Source organism: Lepeophtheirus salmonis, chromosome 11, assembly GCF_016086655.4.
Source record: "Lepeophtheirus salmonis chromosome 11, UVic_Lsal_1.4, whole genome shotgun sequence".
In the NCBI taxonomy this organism is placed as follows: domain Eukaryota; kingdom Metazoa; phylum Arthropoda; class Copepoda; order Siphonostomatoida; family Caligidae; genus Lepeophtheirus; species Lepeophtheirus salmonis.
The window spans coordinates 14736797-14761538 of NC_052141.2; the positions used below are offsets into that span (position 1 = coordinate 14736797).

The 24742-nt window shown below is 32.6% G+C and overlaps 5 non-coding genes across 5 annotated transcripts; all 5 read left to right on the plus strand.

The window, feature by feature from the left end:
- The first annotated feature begins 442 nt into the window (after positions 1 to 442).
- On the plus strand, positions 443 to 514 carry TRNAQ-UUG (transfer RNA glutamine (anticodon UUG)). Its single transcript has one exon. It is a non-coding gene; the product is annotated as a tRNA-Gln (tRNA).
- A 2401-nt stretch (positions 515 to 2915) lies between these two features.
- Positions 2916 to 2987, plus strand: TRNAQ-UUG (transfer RNA glutamine (anticodon UUG)). The gene has a single exon. It is a non-coding gene; the product is annotated as a tRNA-Gln (tRNA).
- A 14795-nt stretch (positions 2988 to 17782) lies between these two features.
- Positions 17783 to 17854, plus strand: TRNAQ-UUG (transfer RNA glutamine (anticodon UUG)). The gene has a single exon. It is a non-coding gene; the product is annotated as a tRNA-Gln (tRNA).
- Positions 17855 to 20410: 2556 nt separating this feature from the next.
- On the plus strand, positions 20411 to 20482 carry TRNAQ-UUG (transfer RNA glutamine (anticodon UUG)). Its single transcript has one exon. It is a non-coding gene; the product is annotated as a tRNA-Gln (tRNA).
- A 2552-nt stretch (positions 20483 to 23034) lies between these two features.
- Positions 23035 to 23106, plus strand: TRNAQ-UUG (transfer RNA glutamine (anticodon UUG)). Its single transcript has one exon. It is a non-coding gene; the product is annotated as a tRNA-Gln (tRNA).
- The last annotated feature ends 1636 nt before the right edge of the window (positions 23107 to 24742 follow it).

Genomic DNA, 24742 nt, shown 5'->3' on the forward strand with positions numbered 1-24742 from the left:
CAGTCATCTGGATTCTGAAATATCTGGAATTATAGTAATTCGAAACTATTACTGTTAGGAACAAAATACAAAATCCATAAAACCACTTCATATTCATATAAAACACATTCACATCAGTTTTTATTGTTCGTACTTTTGATTTGGTGATTCTTTATAAGGGTTAAAAAAGATAATAGTATTTTGAAGTATTTTTAGTTCTTGAGAAATACTTTCTCATTATTTATGGAAATGAGAAAGAAATTTAAAAATTAAATAGAACTTCAAACATATGTACAAGAGTGAAATTAAGTAAAATCAGAGTTTCATTCTCGAAATGTATTTATTAAGTATAAGATTCTATTATGATGAATGAGTGCGCTCGAATGTCTAATTTGACCTTCTAGGAAGTAAATATCAAAAAAATATATATTTTTTCTAACATTGATTTAGTTCACAAGCAAGCGGCCCCATGGTGTAATGGTTAGCACTCAGGACTTTGAATCCTGCGATCCGAGTTCAAATCTCGGTGGGACCTGACTAACTTTTGGTTAAAAAAGTGTTTTCAATTCATAAAATTATACAAATAAAAAGAGACAAAGACAGAACTCATTTACTTTTTAGTTTATTTTTTTGACCATTTCAGACTCTTTTCTTAGTTAAAAATAAATAAAAGATATTTCTTCAAGTAAGCCAACATTCTGATTACCTTTTGTAAATGAATTACGTGCATTATTCTTCTTAACAACATACAGTACGTAAATATTTAAAGTAATTATGTAATTATGATAAATGAAATTCTATTTAGGTCAATGAGTGCCTTGAATATCTGATTTGACCTTCTAAAAGGTAAATATTGCAGATAAGATATTTTTTAATATTGATATGTGAATTAAAACTCAGGCTCCATGGTGTAATTATTAGATTCAGAACTTTGAATTCTGCGATCCGAATTCAAATCTCAGTGAAACCTTATTTATATTTTTGGTAAAGAAAAAGCATCATCATTAATTTTGCTGGGATACCAATTAGATATAAAATAAATATTGTATAAAAAAATATCACAGTGGAATGAGTTTCCTTCAACTGTTAATGTCATTTTTGATTAACAATCGAGCACTATCATTCACCTACAAATTATCTTACGTATTTATATCACATCTTTTCAAAGAAAATGACACTCTGATATTCCCAAAGAGTCTCATTATTACTTTTAAATTGAATTGCATAATACTATTGAATTCAATAGGTATCTGAAAGAAAATTCGAAAACTATCCCTCAAATATCAATACGCTATCTTGTCTCCAATAGCATGTCAAATATTACTCGGGGAACCATTGAAGAGCTACCTGCCTTATAAAATATGTCCAGATGTGTTAGAAGCTTGAAACACGAGACTTACAATTTACCATCTACTCCTCTCTCTCGGACAGGATATTCCATTCCACGCCAGTTTGTAGCATTGGAAGAGAAGGAAGAAAATGTTCTACTATACGATTCTGGGGAAAATGACCAAATGATATACTTGGTCAAATCTAGGAATGGAAGACTTTGCAAAGGATAAAAAATGAGTAAAGATATGATTTTTAACTTAAGACATTGAATTGGTATGTGCAAAAGTCTTGATCGCATTTTTAAGAAGTTAAGTGAGTTTATTTTATATTATACATTACTGAAAAGTTATAGTCTCACCTTTCATTTGACATATAGATTATAAACAAAAAAGCAAAATTAGTATGATGTTCGAAAAAAAGATCATTCTAGTCCCTGCCAGTCACAATCTGTAACTTTACCACACAGACCGGTTGCTTTGTTTTGGTGACAGTTATTATGCTGTAGCTAGTATTACAGTACAAACTCAATTTATTATGCTTGTTATAGTTAGAGTCCAATTTGATTTATTTTTTCACATGCAAAAGAAAACTTATCCGATATTCATTGTGTTTTAATTTATTCAGAGTTCATTAACAACGCTCTTGGTGTATTTTTTTTGCTGCTGTAGTGAAAGGAAGGTCCTCTCAATTACCATAAGTTACTTTTTGCTAGTTTTATTTACGTCTTTGCTAACTGTCCATCTCCCTATTATAATAGTATTTGACGTGTTTCACAGCCAGGTTCGTACCAAAGTCCTTTCTTACCTATTCGCAGTATAACTTAGTTGCTTTATCACTCCTTGGCTTGTCTTTAAGGTTCTCCTCAATTGTCGACATAGTTCCCAATCGACACACATTGGCCTAACGGACCTTTATGGTGTCCAGTAAGTCGGACAATGTCTTGCTGCTGGGGAATAAAAGCCAAAGTAAGCTCTTTTTCTTCAATCGTGATTATCTTCCTTGGTTTTTTTTTTCTAAATAAAACAAAGCTTGCAGTTAATTTACTAAAAAAATTTAACTTAACTCACTGTGCTCATTCAAAAATGAGATGACAAATGGTTTAAAAACTTCTTGCCGTTCCGGTATCTGAAATTATATGTCCTGCTATAATAATTTAATAGTAGATAAAAACTTGAAACCTTTGGAAACGAATTTAATTGGGAGACTTACCGATTTCTTATTTAATTTCATATTATGGGGCAAAAAGATTTATTTCTATTTTTTTGTTTTTTGCATGTTGCTGAAAGTTCTTTGTCTCTTTGGAATAATAGAAAAATGAAAAGATATCGTTCAATGGATACCCACAGATAAATAAAAATCCATTGTTTTAATAGAAAAAAAAGGTTCTATAAGATACAAGATAAAAATAATTTGATCAAATATATATTTAAACAAATGTAAGATAGTTAAATTATGTGAAATTAGAGTTTCTTTTTAAAAATGTATGTAATATGAATAAGATTTTATTAAGGTGAATGAGTGCGCTCGAATGTCTGATTTGACCTTCTAGAAAGTAAATATCAAAAAAGTATATAATTTAACATCGATTTTGAGTAAGAGTAACAGGCCCCATGGTGTAATGGTTAGCACTCAGGACTTTGAATCCTGCGATCCGAGTTCAAATCTCGGTGGGACCTTAATATTTCTTTTATTTAAAGAAAGGGCTTTTCAATTCATTACAATATACTCATAAAAAAGAAGAAAAGAGTCATCAATAATAAATCTGTTTGTTGTACATTTCAGACTTTGATTAATATGTAAAACTTTAGGTGAGAATGTTTTGCTTATTTTTAAAAAACTTTTTAATTCCAGGAAATGAAGAGTCCCACCATTGATCCTAAAAATAATTGACTGATTATTGAGGGTTATTTAAAGGGATGGTCTCTTTTGCAATAGACTTTTGAATTGTTTCTAGTTATTGAGAATGACTTTCTCTTTATTTTAAAAAATGAAAAAAGAAACTTATAAAGCAAATAGAAATACATACTAATTTAAACAAATTAAGTCTGGCAAATCAGAGTTTCATTTTTACAAATTTATGTCATATGCATAAGATATTATTTAGGTCAATATGTGGGCTCGAATTCTTATTTGACCTTTTCGAAAGTAAATATTGAACAAAGAAAATAAATCTATATTGAATTTCTTGGTAAAGGGACAGGTTCCATGGTCTAATGGTTAACACTGAAGACTTTGAATCCTGCAAATTGAGTTCAAATCTAGGCGGGATCTTAATACTCGTTAATAAACGGAATTTGTTTTTCACTATTTATTTTGTCCAATAGATTGTGAGGGAAGGCATCACTACTAATTCATCAATAATTATATATTAAATTATCATTATAAGACATAACTTTTCTATTTGGCATATGGTTCTTTTATCGATCGCAACATTTTGGTACATTTAAGAGATTCCTGTTTATCTTTTGCTTCAAATTGTAAGCTCCCATATTTTCTATTCGTAAGTTTTTATATCTTCTACATTTCTCCATTGACAACAACAAACAAAAAAAATAGCATTTTGACAATTAATATTATTCCCAGAGTTTTTAAGCATAAATGAACATACAATTTTTTTTTGATGTAATAATAAAACGCCAACTCCCAAACACATCCTGGTTATTAATCACGTGTAGCTACTCACTTAATACTTAAAAATAAATAAATAGTAATAACAGATGACTCCAATAGCATGTCAAATATTACTCGGGGAACCATTGAAGAGCTACCTGCCTTATAAAATATGTCCAGATGTGTTAGAAGCTTGAAACACGAAACTTACAATTTACCATCTACTCCTCTGGACAGGATATTCCATTCCATGCCAGTTTGTAGCATTGGAAGAGAAGGAAGAAAATGTTCTACTATACGATTCTGGGGAAAATGACCAACTTTAGATTTTTATACTTGGTACAAATCTAGGATTGGAAGACTTTGCAATGCGTAAAAAATTGTTAATGATATTACTTTTAAAAATGCACCAGAGATATACTATTAAGTCGTTACAATTCATGCAATCGTTCAAAACACTTTTATCCCAAGAATATTTGCACTCCCACCAATTGAAACGGAAGTGATATACTCTAAATTTGATCAAAAATTAAAGGAAATGATTTCAGGATCTCCTTACTCTGTTTTAGCTGATTTTGAAATGTAGTTCATGCTATGTTCACTAATTATAAACTGAATGGTTTTTTTTTTCATTTTTCTCATAATTTATACATAAAAAATGGTCGATCTGGGCTATAAACAGAGTTATGGAAGAGAAAAGGATTTAAGTTTAAAATTTTCATTGCTTGCATTTTTACCAACAAACAATGTGATCCATATGTTTGAAGAACTAACTGGAGGTGAAACAGTGCCCATTGAATTTATTGCATATTTTGAATTAACAACCATTGGAAAATAAAGATGAAGAAGAAACAAAACGTGAAGAGATGCATCAAGATACCCCCTCCAATTATGGAATGTGTTTGATCGACATAGAATGGTGAGCCCAGGACGAGTAATGGGGTGGAATGACTCCATAATGCAATTAATAAGTGCGTTACATCTTTGCATCCTATTCCTTGCCCTATAATTAAAGCATCTAAAAAAGATGAATTTATGCTCAGATCAAAGCTTATTCAACACGATAAAGCTGATATTTTTTCAACAAAATAAAAAATTTAAAGAAATTTATAACATATTCTCAATATTGTTAGAAAATATGCCGAATATCATGATTAAATTTCATACTTAAAATATTTATTATATAATTTGATTTATTTTAGGTTTTTGAAAATTATTGTAAGAAATTTATTGTATAATTTTTTTGTAGGAATTAATAAAATATAATTATTTGTATAAGTAAAATCATAATTGTAAAAATTTTATTTCATTTACGATTTATTCACAGAATTAGATAAATTATTTCCAACAAAAATTAGTTGAATACTCTAACCTTTTTAAAAAGAAAAACAAAAAAGTAATTTACAATTAAACTATTTTTTTGGTATTAGAGGGATTCTTTGGAATGTATGTGATGCTTTGGCGGTGGTTTTTAAGAATCAAGGGATACCTTCAAGTACCCCACGCAACCCCGAGGGTTTGGAACTAATTTTTGATACTAGAGGGGTTCCTTGGATGTATATGGAAGTGGTTTTTAACTATCCCACACTTCCCCTGGGATGCCGGCCAACCCAAGGGCTTTGAACTAGTTTGTTGGGTTAGAGGTGTTCCTTGGATGTATATGATGCTTCAGAGTTTTTTTTTAGCTATCCCACGCTACCCCTGGGACATTGGCCAATTGAAGGGTGGAGAGTATTCAACCATATTTTAAGAAACCCTAAGCTATTTATCCCCCCCCCCTCCTCCTTACCTATCCTCTCGATGCATTTATTCGAAGATTGGATTCAATTTCAAAAAATGCAATGAAATTGTACTGTAATAATATTACTCACACTTGTAGGTACAAGTATCTAATAAAAATATCAAAACAAATATGTTTAGATATTTGCATAAATATTAATAAGCGAATTTATAATGTGTTATTATTCATCATGAGGTATATGACAATTTTCCTACATGGCAATCTTCCACTGGTAACTTTCGAATGAAAATTTTCCCTAGGGCAGTTTTCTTAGTATCCTAGTTCATTATTGGTCACATCAGATCATGGAACATGTCCTTGGAAATATGTGTGTGCTTACTACAAACACATTTCATACGTTATTGGCTGGTTCAGTTGTTAATTATCGTGTGTTGAGTATGGATATCTCAAAGGAAGAAATTGGCCATATTTTACATTTTCATTATCTAACAGGGATCAAGGTGTCGATGCGAAAATGTGCAATATACAAGGGGCCATACTTTTTCAGTTTGTTTTGCGCAACAGTGGTTTGAGCAATTATCCTTCCACTCAATTTTACCCTCTATTGTGAACAACTCGACGGCTTGAGGCTGGTGAATGAACAAAAGAGGCCAGCATTGGTGAATAAGAGGCATCATCAAAACATCACATATCTTTGATGACGCACTTGAAGATCTGAGAGCTCGGAATCTAGGTTTTAATGCGTCTAAGCTATAGTACAGACCTGATATCAAGTGACGGCTACTTGTTCCTGTACATGACCAATGTGGTTGGGGTTAAAAATTGGCCTAAATAGGGGCCTGTGAATTTTTTTCATCCGATTTTTTCGCCTATAAGGACAATGACTTCTACAAGAAGGCCATTATAAAGTTGGATTCTCATTGGCAACAAGTTATCAAACAGAATAGAGCATAGTTGGCTTAAATCAGATCATTGTAACACAAATAAAGTGAAAAATACGAAATTACTTTTTTCGCCAACATGATATCGTATTTCACAATTTTTATACTACATAAGTTACTGATATTAGAAGACAAACTCTCTTCATAATCAATATTAGTTTTGTAGGTATACCTATAAACATATGCTGTAAATGAAGTGAATGATTCGATTTATATTTTTCTTAGTATGAATAAGTAAATATAAATCTTGATATTTACTTAGACTCAATGTTATTTTTTTATTCTTTTGCTCTGTTGATTTTGATTTAATTATCTTTAATTTGAACAGTCGTAAAGATATTACATTAGTCTATATCTATAAATATATCTAGATATGTTTATTCCACAATGAAATTATGATTACCGCAGTGTATAATCAGATATTTTTGTACGGATATGATTTTGAGCTTTATTACGGAGACTGTATGCTTTTTTTCCTCGAAATAAGATTAGTTAACTTATGAGTGTGAATTAAATAACTTGAAATTCGTACTTACCGATACTTAGACTGTATAATTTATTAATTGAAATTTAAAGGTGGGTTATCATATATATCAGGTGTGTAGATGCCTTTTATATCTGAGACTAAATAATGAAAAATCTGAATTTGATATAATCAAGCAATACAACTCAAACCCAATATATACGCTTTATTAAATAACTTCGGTCCTGCCTCCATGTTGCCCTCCTTTAGGCCTGACCTCAAACCCGTGACTATGTAGTTTGGGTTGCATACGGGGAAAATGTCTTGTCATCCAAATTATTTGCCATTGAAACATAAAAGGCAAATTGACTCCAAAAACAGCTTCGACGCCCTAGCAGACATGCAGATTTGGACGCTAAAGGTCACGTCAATGGTATAGCACGCTTTCATGATGACAGCTTAGAGAGAATCCAAATTTGCAGGATTATTAAGCTTGATGCAGTCCTGTACTCTTTCTATTTCCCTTGCAGCCTCCATTATTTTATCTGTTTGGTCTTGTCAAGAGATAATGCCCCTGATAGTCGATGTGGCAACTTCGTTTTGATTATTCTATACTATGATCTTCACCTTGATATATTTAAAATTCAAAAACTATTTATTTTTTTTGACAAACATTTATTCTTTCAGTGATAGTTTTTTATAGATTTCATGAATGAATAAGTAATTTGTACAACAGGGTCCTCGCCCCCACTGGGGGTTATAAAGGACATAACTGCTCACTACAATTTGTTTAGAAATAGCGTTAATTCTATTGGCTCAGTAATAGGCTTAAACAAATATTAATAATAATTTTTTTAACGACTACCGCGAGCATTACAAAACATTTAAACTAATTCATCATCAATTTTTTCGTCCTCAGATTGGAATACATATTTATAACTTTGAACAGAATTTTATGTCGGAGTTTACAGTTATGCCGTAATTGTTCGCTTTAATCTTAATATCTCATCATTTTACTCAAAATATGGGCCTGTGACAAAGAGTCTTGGTTGCATTTTCATTTGAGGAATTCAATTTTTTCAAAAGTTATTTATTGGTGACATACATTGTAAGAAGTCACTTTACGATTAGATACATCTACAAATAATGAGGTCCCTTAAGCCTGACAATGCTTACAATGCCATTTGGCCGAATGTATCAATATGAATAATTGAATGTCATCATCAAATGTAACATTCAATTAATAAAAAAAGTATAGATCGAGCGCATCTAGTTCGTTTGTTATTAGCCTATAAAATGTTTCCGAATTTATCTGGCCCACCCTGCATATACGAGCATACTGACAGCCAGGTGCAGGAAATTGAAATGAATCAAATCTATTTTCATAATTATGTTGACAATTTTTTAATAGTATTGTTAAATGAGATCTTATTTATCTTGGAAATCAATCATTCTCTACCCTATGCTCACTCCTATCCCCGTTATAGTGAACTCATCCTTATCTCGTAGTTTGTTGACGAGATCATGTTGAACAGACGGACACATTGCATGTGGGGTCTGAATCTGATAAGATACAAAGTAAAAGCTAATATCATTTTCTCTTATTAAATTAACAAGATTAATATAATAGTACAGGGTGCGGGAGTTTAGCTTCATTTTTATAATGAGTACAATCTGGCTGTGGAAATAGAAGCAGGATGGGGGGGGGGGGTTCATTTCAGAGGAGATGTTTTAAAATTTTCTTGGAAATAAAGTCAGTCGTTATAATGTGTTGCATTTGTAAGGAACGTAAAATATATTTGACCTGTATAGATATTTTTATTTCAGGTTTTCTTCTCAAGAATATTCAAACCTATTTGAAATTTTGGGCTTCGAATTTTACTCAAAATAGGTACCCTCAGTGGCGAGGACCTTCTGTAGCCTGTACCGGAGCCTGTTGCAGGTGCACTCAACCTAGTCTCTTGGCAACTTGTTGAAAATCCCGATGATGCGAAGCTTTAACTCGGTGACCCTGTTGCACGAGGTTCAGTTGGTGTCCCGTTCAACTGTGCCCCAAATATAAAACTCATACTCTGGGATGTAGGGATGCCAGATGTTGAGGCTAGTGTAGTCTTCGAAGTTCTTGGACGGCCGCATATGATACTTGTGGGCTGAAGAAACAAGTTGGAAAACCAGCAATTTTAAGACCTGTGTGAATGACCAATAACTAACTATGTTATTAACTAATATTACATAATGTTAATATAAGAAATGTTCGTTATGGAATTTTGCATCTTTTTGTATAAGGTAACTATTTCTCTAAAACGGGAAATGTTATTTAAAGAGAAACAAAAAAAAATTGCTAGGTGTTTAAATACAAAAGTTTAGTTTATTCAGTGTTGTATGAACAAAAGGAACGTCATCTTTTTTATAAAATTTCCAAAACTTTAACATCCAATGTGTTACTAAATCAGAATAACCCTGTGTGTATCAATATAATTTTTTTAAAGCATTCACATAGCCACTAACGACTTGTCCACATAAAAAAAGAATTTGAAGATCAAAGATTGTCTTTTTATTATTAGGTATAGTTTATTGTAAAAAAAAAAAAAAGGTATATATAAATTATGAAGATAAGAAATATATTCATATATTTATACATTCTACATTTTTTTTCGTCAAAAAAGACGTTGAATAAATGTGTTCATTAAAATATATATGAATATATTTCCTATAGGTACTAGTAATAGATAATATATTTATGTACATATATTGAAAACTCTTTTATCAATCGTGATCAAAAAAGAGGATCCTTTTATTTTGCTAAATGGTTCCATATATAAAGAGAGATAAGATAGGTGCTTTAAAAATGATAGCAATCAGAAATAGTGCTGTGCCAGTCCTTATTTAGGACTGAAGACCATTTCAGTCTCGGTCTGGTCCAGTACGGCTCTTCATATAAGTTCAAAAAGACATAAAGTTCGGTACTTGATGACATTGATCAAATTTCTTTGTTATTTCTTTAATTAGATCCTTTGGATGTGCAAAATAAATCACTCAAACACTTTTTTCGAAAAATTTTAATGAAATATGTATTAAAATATAAAACTTATTTTGCAACAAATGTAGCTAAAGTTAGGATATTTCCAAATGCCTCCATTGGCAGCAATGCCCCTGGTTAGACAGGTCATGAAGCTGCAGAACGTAGTAACGAGGGGCCTGCATGGTGTTCATCCATCAATAGACGGACCCCTTGAGGGCGGTGGTATTTGTGTGATTGGACGCACAGATCACCTTCTCCACACGCTCCCTCACATGTTAGTCCAAGTGGTTCAGGATCAGTGACATGGGAGCCAAATCATCCTGGACCATAACCTCCTGGACCACAGAATAGGCGATAACAATGCTTAGGTGGCTTTCAAAATGTGGAAAGGGACCCAATCATGCATAAAAAACATTCTGTCCAATCCGGCAGTGTTGGTCCAAAACCGCTAACAGGATGTTCTCAAGCAATTTGATGTATCTCTCATTGTTAAGAGAGCCACTATCAATCCAAACCAGATTGAAAAAAAACCATCGAAACCAATACTCATGGGTTTGCCTGTAACTTCCTTTAAGTCATAAAGCGTACCAAGGGGTTGATATTTTTCCTTATTGATGTCTAGATAACGTTTTTGTGATGGTTAATATGGGTGTCGACACTCCAATTTTTTCATCCGTAAAGACAGTGGTGATCCCCAGACTTTTTTTAAGTACACATCTCCTTGCACCAGTTCAACGTCTTTTCTTTGTCGGGGGCTGTAATTATCGCTGACCTTTGACAAAAAGCAAAGGTCAACGATAATTACTTTTATCGTGATGGTTGGCAATATTCTTTCCTATATTACAAGAGTGACTCTGTCAGGTTCATCACCACCTTGGCTTCAGCTTTGCAATCCCTTCCGGTGCCCTTGTGTTTAGAGGGCGGCCTCCACGTTACCGTTGACTTTAGCAATCATTCTCTTCAATCAAATTATTGACATTGTATATAGCCGACGTTAAACTGCCTAGCCACGGCCGTTAACGTCTCATCTCGATTTATCCCTTTGATTATATTTTCTTTAACTTTCTCCATATCAATGCTCCTCTCAAACTCAACTGAATAGTTTGTTTATATGTTTTAAAGTTAGAAGGCAATCCGAACTGGATGTTTGAGTTGCCCTTCAACTCTCATTTTGCAGGGAATATGGAAAAATAAATATAATAAGAGCGATTTCTACGCAACCAGTAGTACAAAGTATCAGTCCTAAGACTTGACTGGCCGAAAAAATAAGGACTGACATAACCCTAATAATAAAAATCCACCTATTATTTAAGTATATACATGAAGAGCCCTCCTTTCTTTTGAAACATGCATAATTGTCTTCATTTCCCTAGAAAAAGAAATATATTTTATTTCCCGTCTATAAGAACCCCTTCTTTAGCAAATATGAGTATTTTTTATATCAAATCTAATGTATATATACAATAGTGTTGAGACTTGGTCCGAGATTGGTTTTGATTATCGTTTCGGTTTCTAGTTTTTTTTTTTTTAGACAGATTTGGACCCATATTTTGGTCCAGGTTGCAATTTGAGAGCGTAGACAGAAGTTTAATCGTTTTCAAATTGTGGATAAATTAAAAAAAAAAGTTATCTCAAGATTACAGTCACTGATTTTTGGAAAAAAAATGCTCAAACCAACTGTAGAAAAAGTGTTAACAATATGCCAGAAATATGTTCCCGAAAACAAATGATTGGTATATCTAGAGTGTATTGAAAAGTTTTGGAATATTATAAAAATTAAAATTTAAGAGGTTGTGTCGGTATTTTTTGTGAACATCCAGCTCCAAACTTTTGGAACAATAGTTTTAGATGTGAGTTCAGTTGTTCAGGTAAGATAAAATACACTTAAATTGAAAATGGAAGACAAAGAAAGGAAATTGCCGTTCTAATCCGTCACACCAACATAATGAAAATGCTCTCAGTCACCAACCAGGTAGTCCTGGGGAAAAACTACTCGAGCTTGGATATAACATTGAAGATAAACCTCGAAGTGGTTGGCAAACCAAACTAAGTTCAGTGCACTTGAAGTGCTTTGTGCAATCCACAGGCAGCGTCTGGTCGCATAAAAATCTTAGTGGTTGACTTCACAATCAATTAATACTATTATCACAGCAGTAAATAACATCAACACATATTACCTCCATTCTGGACTGTTTCGACAGCGAGGTATTGATAATGATAAAAAGTTGTAACGTTTATTGATACAAACAAAAGGGGCATGGCTATCAAAGGGAAACTTCATGAACCTTTTATTCTTTGTTGGACTTTAAACCTGACTAATTTAAAACATATGTTATTTCAAATTGAATCATGTATCAAACTAAACAATTCATATGAATAATACTATTTCTAAATTCATCTCTGGTTAGAAACAAAAAGAACTTTGGATCCTATCAACACTCAAGCCCATTCATAAATATACCATATATTTCGTACATTTTTCGGGGTACCTCCCAGCAGGAAGGGGGGGGGAGGGGTCAGGATGAGAAACAAAAATCAATGTTTTAAGTGACATACTAAGTAATTTCTGTACGCTATGGGGTTAAATCTTCTGGAACAGCTACCTTACTATTAGAATTAACAGCGGAAAGAATGACAACTATACTCATTTAAGGATATCTGAATTCCATTGGTATTTTATTACAAGGGTAAAATGTTCAAAATTATTCATACCCCTTACATTATCGCTACAAAAATGTTATAAATCTTTGTCCTAAAATTATATGACAACCTCACGACGAAATAAATATCTTTTTGTTGATGTTAAACAATGTATAATTAAAGGAAAATTCTTCAGGTCATACTCAATTTCTAGTCATCATGCCCAAAAAGAAGGAGCTCAGCAAGTACATGCGTCAGCGTCTCACAGTGACAAATTTGTTTTATTTAAATGCAGTTTGATGTCCCTGTGGCAACGTATAGAGCACAATCAATATACACATGAGATTCAACACTGCGAAAAACCACAGTGGGGGCGCTACGCAGAGTAAGGTGTACCCCAAAGCACACATGGAAACTATGTCGAGAACAACAGCTCCTGGACCAAAACTAATTCCCTACTGGAAATACCTTACCATGCAAGGACAAATGTGTCACGGTAGACCATCGAAAGTGTCTTACACAGAGGAAGTCTTTATTGACACATTCGCTTTGCCTTTGCTCAAGTTTTCTGTAGCAAACGCAAAGCTTTTGATCAATCCTTCTGTGTAACATTAGTTCCATCACAAAAATCATAAAAACCAAAAAATGAAATATAATTTTTGAGTTGAAATAATAAAAAGTCTTCAAAGTGGGCGAGGAAAAAAATTAAAAGTACTTTAGGCTTCATTGAATATTTATTGAAAATTTCCTGGAAAATAATCAAAACCCAGAACTTATTTGAAGGGCATTAATATAGAAGCTGCCTGGGATACAATGGAAGCCAATCCAAGAATGAAAATGACTGACCTGGCCAAGAGAAAATTCATTGCCAAATCCAGGGTATCAAGAACCATAAATAATGCTGGTGGCAAGTCTCTAAGGCTATAGATACGAACTTGACTTGGTGCGGTCCAAATGCATGTAAACGCATTCTGAATGATCTTAAACATCATGGAAACAATTTCATTTCCTCAGTGCTGAAGAAACCTGATGCTTGACCAGTTAACTTCATTGTATGTTAGTAAATATTAGTTAATTTTTTAGCAAAAGATTCATTATTATTTTCATACATCAATCAAAAAAATATTTTTATTCCAGAAAACATTCATTGCTGGTTTGTTTTCATTCAATTCATTATGTCGTTTTCAAACCATGTTCAACAAATATAAAAATAGCCCTTAGTTGATAAAAAAAAAGAATCTGGGTTCTATGTACTCCATCATTCAATTTAAATAATGCTTTCCGTTTTCCTGCTACGTTGTCACCCTGGAACTGGCTAATACTGGTACTTTTTCCAATCATATGTTTATTAATCATTTGTTGGCGTCAAAGAAGGAATTTAATACTTATTTTTTATTATGAGTTTTTCCATAGTGAGGCCTATTAGGAGAATAATTTTCCTACCCAAATTTACATGCCTTACCATCAATCTACTTAAGTGAGAGCCTATGGTCCAAAACTGAATTATCAGAGCCCTGTAGTTGGACATAAACCTAGAATATATAATTAAATAGCATAAAGACCCTAGTGATAGATTTATAGACCTATGAATACATATAATTTTCAACAAACTTGTTCAACTAAATCTTTGCTCTTAATAGTTGAGTTCATAATATAAATCATTTAGGAAGGATTCCCTGTAATTTTTCAATATTTATAGAAGTATTAACGATGTGTCCCATCTACAGACGGCTCTGACACATCTAAGGATCTGTTGATATTTTTTATTATCTATCTGCAGTTAGTGTATGTTGGGATATTAAAGGGTGGCCCATCTAGCGATTGCATTTTGAACTACCACTTTTTTTACGTCTGGCAGCTCTAGTAACATTCTCATTTTGTAAAAGGGTTCCGGTTTACGAAATGGTTAAGTTTACGCTCGAAGAAAATTGGGAAATACTGAAGACTTGCTTCCAAAATGGAGAGTCTTTAAACGAAACTGCAAGAAAATTACGTCGGTCGAAATAGAGCGCCTTCCAGGCTGTTTGTGGATAAATTTGTGAAGCGCGTGCGCGAAACTGCTTCGTTAATGGATAAAAAAACGCGTTCCCGTGATCGTCCAGTCCGCTCAATCGAAAACATTGCTGCTTTTGCCGAAAGTGAAAAAACGAGAATATGAGTACGGAGCTGCCGTTACGGTCAATGGTGAGCTCTATCGGGGCATGGCAGAAGATTTTTTTTTCCCAAACGGAAAAGGAAGACATCAACGACATTTGGTTCCAACAAGGTGGCGCTACATGCCACACAGCCAACGTTATAGTGGATCTTTTGCGTACTATCTTCGACAATTGCATCATAAGCCGAAAGGGCAACGTCAACTGGCCTTCTCATAGCTGCGATTTCACTCCGTTGGAATATTTTTTGTGGGGAACCGTCGAAGATAAATGTTACGCCAACCATCCAGAGACGATTGACGATTTGAAACACGAAATTGGAATCACCATTGCAGCTATTGAAGCTCACACAATCGAAAATGTATTGAAAAATTGGGTGGACAGTATGGGCCACTGTAAGGCCAGCCACGACGGCCATATGAATGAAGTGGTATTTGATGATTAACCGTAATGTTGAGGCTTTCAAATAAAAAAAATTATGGAAAAATATATATCCGTCTTTTTTTATAGCAGTATCAAAAACGAAAATGTTTCGTGGGCCACTCTTTAAAAGGGGTTCTTGATGATCTGGGCAGTAAATGGGCAGTTTTATAGTGACATTGAGCCTTGCGTAGTAGGGTGTGTTTCCTTATTTATTCGATCCGGCCTAATTTAATCTTAGGACCTACTACGTACTAGAATTGATTACAAAAATAAGAAATAAAGTAAATTTACGTAATCTAAGACCGTACTTTATAAATTTATAGGTCTGATATCGAGGACTACAACTGGACCTAAATATGGACAGTCTCAAACCCTTGCTGTTTAAAAGTTCTTCAAAGACTACAATTTTTCTTAGAAGCCCGGATATTAAATATAATGGTTTGAATCAGAAAGTCCCTTCTTAAATAAAAAATAACTGAGGTTCTACCGATATTTAAACTCAAATCGTGGATTTAATTCTTCTAAACCCTTAAAACATGTCTTTCAATTTGAAATTAAAAAAAATCCTTTGTTCAATATTTAATTTCCAGAAGGTCAAATAAGAGATTCAAGCGCTCTCATTAATCTAAATAAAATCGTAATAATATTATATACAATTTAAAAAATAAAAACTTGATTTTCCAGAATTTCCTTACCTTCAATTTCTAAGTATACATATCTATTTGCTTTATATGTATATTTTTTCAATTCTACAAACTTTATTCAGTATTAACATAATCTCATCTTCTATATTTACTTTCTAAATGGTCATTCTCCTAAAAAGAATTGTATTTATATTATACTGGAATCCGCTCCTATTTTATAGATTGACTTACGAAGTTAGTTCTCCTTCCTTTAAAAACTTGTTCCGACTTCTCAACCTTGAATTAAAGTTAAGAGTTTTGTTAGAGCTCATGGTATGTGGAATGTCATTCACAATGCATTAAACCAATTGGTCTTAAAATAGATGATTACTCTTCTCCTGTTCTCTTTCTTTAACCCAAAAAAAATAAGGTCCCACCAAAATATAAAGTCAGATTGCAGGATTCAACGTCCGGAATACTAACCATTAGACCATGGGGCCTATGGTTTCATTTATAAAAAAAAATATTTATCTTTTTTTCAATATTTACTCTCTCAAAGGTCAAATCAGAGATTCAAGCGCTCTCATGGAATCTTCAAAATATTAAATACTATAAAAATTGAAACTCTGATATGCCAAGTTTATTTAGTTTATATTTTTATTTAATGTATGTTCTTTTGAAAAAAAATGCACATAATTAACGAAAAGTAATAAAAATGCTTCCTTGAAGCATGAATGAATGAACCCTTAATTTATTTTTTACAAAAGTTTTACATCCTCATCAGAATCTGAAATTTTATGAAAAACCTAAAACTAAATTAATTCTGTCGTTGTCTTTACTTACATATGTTTGAATATCTATTTAAATTATAAAACTTTTTCCTCAGTTTTCCAAATGGAAATGAAATTGTTTTAAAAAAATAGAAATTCTTCAAAATGCTGTTGCAAATAAAATAGGGAAAGAAAAATCTTTATTACTGAACGGAGTATGAAAGGATTTTATTGACGGATATTTATCAAAATGCTAGCTTCTTGAAGAAATAACCTTTATTTTTTTCATTTTAACATTTAACATTTTTAACATTTACCGTTGTAGCGCATATACCCCATTGTGTGGTCGCCCTCTATATCTTCTGCATTTATTGTACAATTCTATTATATTGATATAATATTATATGTTATACGGTATACAGTAATACACTCTTAACTAACTAACTAAGACTCCTGTTAAGTTGTAAAACTTAGTTTAAATATGTTTTTCTTATTTAAAAAAATAATAAAAATAAAGGGTATTTCTTCAAGGAAATTGGCATTTTGATTACTATCCGTAAATACAATCTCTTACTACTTGGTGAAGAAATATTGATTTTTCTATTTCCTATTTTATTTGCAGCAGCATTTTGAAATATTTCTATTTATTGAAAACAATTTTATTATAATTTGTAGAACTCATGAAAAAGTTTTTTAATTTAAACACATATCCAGACATATGTAAAGTTATTAAATTCTGTACAACTGGAGTTTAATTTTTTACAGTAAGTAATATTTTGTAGATTCTATTAAGGTAAATGCTTGAGCTTGAATGTCTGATTTGACCTTTCTGAATGTTTATACTGTGTAATGAATATATTATTATATAGAAGTGAAACAATGACAAATGAGCTAATAGATACACATACAAATTTAAACTATTGAAATGGTGAAAATCAGCTATTCATCTTTGTTTGTGAACGTATGTAATAAGAATAATATTTTATATCGGTGAATGAGTGCGCTCGAATATATGATTTGACCTTCTAGAACGAAAATACTGACTAAAATATAAAAATTAACATTGCTTTTCATTGCAGGACACTGGCCCCATGGTGTAATGGTTAGCACTCAGGACTTTGAATCCTGCGATCCGAGTTCAAATCTCGGTGGGACCTTACATTTTTTGGTGAAAGAAATTGTTTTTCAATTCATAACATTATACTCATAAAAAGAGAGAAAGACTGGATTCATTTATTTTCAGTTTTATTTTTGAACAATTAAGACTCATGTTGGTTGAAGGAGAGGAAGAAAAAAAGATAGACGTGTGACTAAGTGCTCTGTGTTTAAAATTTTTTAATTAGAGTGTTTATAAGTTAACTTGAGACAAAAGTGTCCTTAGAAACCGAAAGACTTGCTTCCTAAGGGAATGTCATCCCAAAATTGCCCGGAAGGCCACTCGGAGGCCACTAATCACGGAGATTTTAAAGTAATAAATGAGTATATGAAAAATGCTGTGTCATCTGAGGTGGGAAAAGAAAAAGACGAAACTGGCAGTATTCATTAGAGAGCAAAAATACCGTGCAATGTACAAGATATCGATATGTCATACTCTGACATTACTAGAAGTAATAAAGAACAATTCAAAACAATGAAATAAGGAAGAGAATCTAAAACATACAAAAAGATTAATGACAACCCTTTCTGGGAAATATTTTGATTTGGATTGGAGGGATAGTAAAGGAAATACAGTTAGAGGATTTATTCCCAGCACTAAAGATTATAAAAGATGAAGTTGGTTTTACAATTAGAGTCTTAAAGGGATTAAGAGAAATTCAAACCCCCCTAGGAGTTAATGTAAATAATGGCTCAGAAACGAATGTTGGGAGTCTTAAAGAGATTCTGAGCAGATTTGGAGATTTGATTGGAGAAATAGAAAGTATCAACCATAGAAGAGTGTCTGAGGATGAAGAAGAAAAGGAGATTCTTGAAAATTTTAACAAATTGTTGTCTGGAAAATTGAGAATAAAAAGTAAGTTGAATAAAAACTCCCTGCAATAATTCCCATGAATGGTAGAAAAACTGAGTTATCTTCAAAAATGCAAGAAGTACAGTGCTTCAAATGTTGAAAATATGGACACATTAAAGCTTTGTGCACGGCCATAAAGAACACTCCATATTGGGAGTTTGAAAGACATTTCAAAATAGAATTAGGACTTCCTATTAGAATAATAGGTATCGCTGAAATGAAGGATACCAACAAAACTGTAAGGAGGGAAGAAGAAAGTGAATTGAACAGAGAAGAAAAAGAAAGAACTATAAGAGCCAGTAGTCATAATCTCGACGTAGACTCTACGAAAGAAGAAGTAACAGTTGTCAAACATGTACAAGCTGATGAATCTACAACTAAGCTCAATAAGATTGATCAATGTCGTATAGAGGAAAGAAACGGAGAATACGCCATCATTGTGGAGACAAGTGAAGAACAATCAGAGGCAATCCTTGACATAAATAATTATAGTGCTGAAGGACGACCCCTCAGAGAAGATGGGAAGATGGTATTGAGAAAGAGATCGGATCTTCCGAGGAAAACGTGTCCCAATATAAAGTCTGGAAAGAATCCTAAAAGAGGATTTGAGAGTTCCAAAGACGAACAAAAGAAAAGAAACAGGGCACTCAGTTCTTCAGAACCGTGATGGAACCTCCAGCCGATTATTAGATGAGCTGTTTATACATCACTCAAAAGCAGCAAATGCTGAAGTCAAACTGAGAACATCTCAGATACCCATGATATGGAAGAACTACAGACTGCAGATCACCTTATCAATAGATGCCCATAACTATCGTACGAAAGATATGAAGTCTCTCAAGAAAAGGATGAAGTACATTCGTTTTTTTAAAAGATTAATGAAATGTAAAAAAATGAAATCAATTTTTGAAGAAAATGATAATTTAAAATAATTATGTATATAGGAACTAACATTTACTGTTGTAGCGCATATACCCCATTGTGTGGTCGTCCTCTATATCTTCTGCATTTATTGTACAATTCTATTATATTGATATAATATTATATGTTATACGGTATACAGTAATACACTCTTAACTAACTAACTAAGACTCCTGTTTAGTTGTTTTTCTTATTTAAAAAAATAATAAAAATAAAGGGTATTTCTTCAAGGAAATTGGCATTTGGATTACTATCCGTAAATACAATCTCTTACTACTTGGTGAAGAAATATTGATTTTTCTATTTCCTATTTTATTTGCAGCAGCATTTTGAAATATTTCTATTTATTGAAAACAATTTTATTATAATTTGTAGAACTCATGAAAAAGTTTTTAATTTCAACACATATCCAGACATATGTAAAGTTATTAAATTCTGTACAACTGGAGTTTAATTTTTTACAGTAAGTAATATTTTGTAGATTCTATTAAGGTAAATGCTTGAGCTTGAATGTCTGATTTGACCTTTCTGAATGTTAATACTGTGTAATGAATATATTATTATATAGAAGTGAAACAATGACAAATGAGCTAATAGATACACATACAAATTTAAACTATTGAAATGGTGAAAATCAGCTATTCATCTTTGTTTGTGAACGTATGTAATAAGAATAATATTTTATATCGGTGAATGAGTGCGCTCGAATATATGATTTGACCTTCTAGAACGAAAATACTGACTAAAATATAAAAATTAACATTGCTTTTCATTGCAGGACACTGGCCCCATGGTGTAATGGTTAGCACTCAGGACTTTGAATCCTGCGATCCGAGTTCAAATCTCGGTGGGACCTTACATTTTTTGGTGAAAGAAATTGTTTTTCAATTCATAACATTATACTCATAAAAAGAGAGAAAGACTGGATTCATTTATTTTCAGTTTTATTTTTGAACAATTAAGACTCATGTTGGTTGAAGGAGAGGAAGAAAAAAGATAACGTGTGACTAAGTGCTCTGTGTTTAAAATTTTTAATTAGAGTGTTTATAAGTTAACTTGAGACAAAAGTGTCCTTAGAAACCGAAAGACTTGCTTCCTAAGGGAATGTCATCCCAAAATTGCCCGGAAGGCCACTCGGAGGCCACTAATCACGGAGATTTTAAAGTAATAAATGAGTATATGAAAAATGCTGTGTCATCTGAGGTGGGAAAAGAAAAAGACGAAACTGGCAGTATTCATTAGAGAGCAAAAATACCGTGCAATGTACAAGATATCGATATGTCATACTCTGACATTACTAGAAGTAATACAGAACAATTCAAAACAATGAAATAAGGAAGAAAATCTAAAACATACAAAAAGATTAAAGACAACCCTTTCTGGGAAATTTTTTGCTTGGATTGGAGGGATAGTAAAGGAAATACAGTTAGAGGATTTATTCCCAGCACTAAAGATTATAAAAGATGAAGTTGGTTTTACAATTAGAGTCTTAAAGGGATTAAGAGAAATTCAAACCCCCCTAGGAGTTAATGTAAATAATGGCTCAGAAACGAATGTTGGGAGTCTTAAAGAGATTCTGAGCAGATTTGGAGATTTGATTGGAGAAATAGAAAGTATCAACCATAGAAGAGTGTCTGAGGATGAAGAAGAAAAGGAGATTCTTGAAAATTTTAACAAATTGTTGTCTGGAAAATGGAGAATAAAAAGTAAGTTGAATAAAAACTCCCTGCAATAATTCCCATGAATGGTAGAAAAACTGAGTTATCTTCAAAAATGCAAGAAGTACAGTGCTTCAAATGTTGAAAATATGGACACATTAAAGCTTTGTGCACGGCCATAAAGAACACTCCATATTGGGAGTTTGAAAGACATTTCAAAATAGAATTAGGACTTCCTATTAGAATAATAGGTATCGCTGAAATGAAGGATACCAACAAAACTGTAAGGAGGGAAGAAGAAAGTGAATTGAACAGAGAAGAAAAAGAAAGAACTATAAGAGCCAGTAGTCATAATCTCGACGTAGACTCTACGAAAGAAGAAGTAACAGTTGTCAAACATGTACAAGCTGATGAATCTACAACTAAGCTCAATAAGATTGATCAATGTCGTATAGAGGAAAGAAACGGAGAATACGCCATCATTGTGGAGACAAGTGAAGAACAATCAGAGGCAATCCTTGACATAAATAATTATAGTGCTGAAGGACGACCCTCAGAGAAGATGGGAAGATGGTATTGAGAAAGAGATCGGATCTTCCGAGGAAAACGTGTCCCAATATAAAGTCTGGAAAGAATCCTAAAAGAGGATTTGAGAGTTCCAAAGACGAACAAAAGAAAAGAAACAGGGCACTCAGTTCTTCAGAACCGTGATGGAACCTCCAGCCGATTATTAGATGAGCTGTTTATACATCACTCAAAAGCAGCAAATGCTGAAGTCAAACTGAGAACATCTCAGATACCCATGATATGGAAGAACTACAGACTGCAGATCACCTTATCAATAGATGCCCATAACTATCGTACGAAAGATATGAAGTCTCTCAAGAAAAGGATGAAGTACATTCGTTTTTTTAAAAGATTAATGAAATGTAAAAAAATGAAATCAATTTTTGAAGAAAATGATAATTTAAAATAATTATGTATATAGGAACTAACATTTACTGTTGTAGCGCATATACCCCATTGTGTGGTCGTCCTCTATATCTTCTGCATTTATTGTACAATTCTATTATATTGATATAATATTATATGTTATACGGTATACAGTAATACACTCTTAACTAACTAACTAAGACTCCTGTTTAGTTGTTTTTCTTATTTAAAAAAATAATAAAAATAAAGGGTATTTCTTCAAGGAAATTGGCATTTGGATTACTATCCGTAAATACAATCTCTTACTACTTGGTGAAGAAATATTGATTTTTCTATTTCCTATTTTATTTGCAGCAGCATTTTGAAATATTTCTATTTATTGAAAACAATTTTATTATAATTTGTAGAACTCATGAAAAAGTTTTTTAATTTCAACACATATCCAGACATATGTAAAGTTATTAAATTCTGTACAACTGGAGTTTAATTTTTTACAGTAAGTAATATTTTGTAGATTCTATTAAGGTAAATGCTTGAGCTTGAATGTCTGATTTGACCTTTCTGAATGTTAATACTGTGTAATGAATATATTATTATATAGAAGTGAAACAATGACAAATGAGCTAATAGATACACATACAAATTTAAACTATTGAAATGGTGAAAATCAGCTATTCATCTTTGTTTGTAAACGTATGTAATAAGAATAATATTTTATATCGGTGAATGAGTGCGCTCGAATATATGATTTGACCTTCTAGAACGAAAATACTGACTAAAATATAAAATTTAACATTGCTTTTCATTGCAGGACACTGGCCCCATGGTGTAATGGTTAGCACTCAGGACTTTGAATCCTGCGATCCGAGTTCAAATCTCGGTGGGACCTTACATTTTTTGGTGAAAGAAATTGTTTTTCAATTCATAACATTATACTCATAAAAAGAGAGAAAGACTGGATTCATTTATTTTCAGTTTTATTTTTGAACAATTAAGACTCATGTTGGTTGAAGGAGAGGAAGAAAAAAAGATAGACGTGTGACTAAGTGCTCTGTGTTTAAAATTTTTTAATTAGAGTGTTTATAAGTTAACTTGAGACAAAAGTGTCCTTAGAAACCGAAAGACTTGCTTCCTAAGGGAATGTCATCCCAAAATTGCCCGGAAGGCCACTCGGAGGCCACTAATCACGGAGATTTTAAAGTAATAAATGAGTATATGAAAAATGCTGTGTCATCTGAGGTGGGAAAAGAAAAAGACGAAACTGGCAGTATTCATTAGAGAGCAAAAATACCGTGCAATGTACAAGATATCGATATGTCATACTCTGACATTACTAGAAGTAATAAAGAACAATTCAAAACAATGAAATAAGGAAGAGAATCTAAAACATACAAAAAGATTAAAGACAACCCTTTCTGGGAAATATTTTGCTTGGATTGGAGGGATAGTAAAGGAAATACAGTTAGAGGATTTATTCCCAGCACTAAGGATTATAAAAGATGAAGTTGGTTTTACAATTAGAGTCTTAAAGGGATTAAGAGAAATTCAAACCCCCCTAGGAGTTAATGTAAATAATGGCTCAGAAACGAATGTTGGGAGTCTTAAAGAGATTCTGAGCAGATTTGGAGATTTGATTGGAGAAATAGAAAGTATCAACCATAGAAGAGTGTCTGAGGATGAAGAAGAAAAGGAGATTCTTGAAAATTTTAACAAATTGTTGTCTGGAAAATGGAGAATAAAAATTAAGTTGAATAAAAAACTCCCTGCAATAATTCCCATGAATGGTAGAAAAACTGAGTTATCTTCAAAAATGCAAGAAGTACAGTGCTTCAAATGTTGAAAATATGGACACATTAAAGCTTTGTGCACGGCCATAAAGAACACTCCATATTGGGAGTTTGAAAGACATTTCAAAATAGAATTAGGACTTCCTATTAGAATAATAGGTATCGCTGAAATGAAGGATACCAACAAAACTGTAAGGAGGGAAGAAGAAAGTGAATTGAACAGAGAAGAAAAAGAAAGAACTATAAGAGCCAGTAGTCATAATCTCGACGTAGACTCTACGAAAGAAGAAGTAACAGTTGTCAAACATGTACAAGCTGATGAATCTACAACTAAGCTCAATAAGATTGATCAATGTCGTATAGAGGAAAGAAACGGAGAATACGCCATCATTGTGGAGACAAGTGAAGAACAATCAGAGGCAATCCTTGACATAAATAATTATAGTGCTGAAGGACGACCCCTCAGAGAAGATGGGAAGATGGTATTGAGAAAGAGATCGGATCTTCCGAGGAAAACGTGTCCCAATATAAAGTCTGGAAAGAATCCTAAAAGAGGATTTGAGAGTTCCAAAGACGAACAAAAGAAAAGAAACAGGGCACTCAGTTCTTCAGAACCGTGATGGAACCTCCAGCCGATTATTAGATGAGCTGTTTATACATCACTCAAAAGCAGCAAATGCTGAAGTCAAACTGAGAACATCTCAGATACCCATGATATGGAAGAACTACAGACTGCAG